The sequence below is a fragment of the Arachis duranensis genome, chromosome 10, assembly GCF_000817695.3.
Source record: "Arachis duranensis cultivar V14167 chromosome 10, aradu.V14167.gnm2.J7QH, whole genome shotgun sequence".
NCBI lineage: Eukaryota > Viridiplantae > Streptophyta > Magnoliopsida > Fabales > Fabaceae > Arachis > Arachis duranensis.
In genome coordinates this window covers 35351514-35352406 of record NC_029781.3, presented here as the reverse complement: position 1 = coordinate 35352406, position 893 = coordinate 35351514, and positions in this window count along the sequence as shown.

The window sequence follows — 893 nt, the reverse complement described above, 5'->3', positions numbered from 1 at the left end:
TCGAGTTTGGACAACTGACGGCTTATCTTGTTGCTTAGATTAGGACTGTTTTGTTTTTGTTGGTTTAGAGTCTTTTAGTTGAGTCTAGTTTCATATTTTAAGTTTGGTGTCAATTGCATACTTTTGTTTTTCTTTTAATTTTCGAATTTGCATGTCTTTAGTCCCTTTTTGATCCGTAAAAATTCTAAGTTTGGTGTCCTCTTTGTGTTTTTCCCTAAAAAATTCTCGAAAATTAGTGTTTGATTTTCTAAAAGTTTTAAGTTTGGTGTCATTCTGTTGTTTTTCTCTTTCCTCTTTTCAAAAATCAAATCTTTTTCATAAAAATTCTTCAATCATATATTTTTAATTGCTCTTTTCAAAATCTTTTTAAATAACTAATTGATTCAGTTCTCAATTTGCTTTGATCTTATTTTCTTTTTGATTTTCGAATTTTTATCTTAATTTCCTTTTATTTTATTTTATTTTTTTCGTTTAATTAAAAAAAATATTTTATCTATTTGCAATCCATATCATTTCCCTTTATCCATTATGGACCTAAGTGGAATTGATCAGTCCAGAAAGACTCTGGGGTCATATGCTAACCCCATTACAGCTGCATATGGGAGTAGCATCTGTACACCTCCCATCAAAGCAAGCAGCTTTGAGCTAAATCCTCAACTCATTATCATAGTGCAGCAAAATTGCCAGTATTCCGGTCTTCCACAGGAAGATCCTATTGAGTTTCTGGCACAGTTCTTACAAATTGCTGACACAGTACATGATAAAGAGGTAGATCAGGATGTCTACAGACTATTACTGTTTCCATTTGCTGTAAAAGATCAAGCTAAAAGGTGGTTAAATAACCAACCTACAGCAAGCATAAAGACATGGAAACAGTTATCAGACAAATTCCT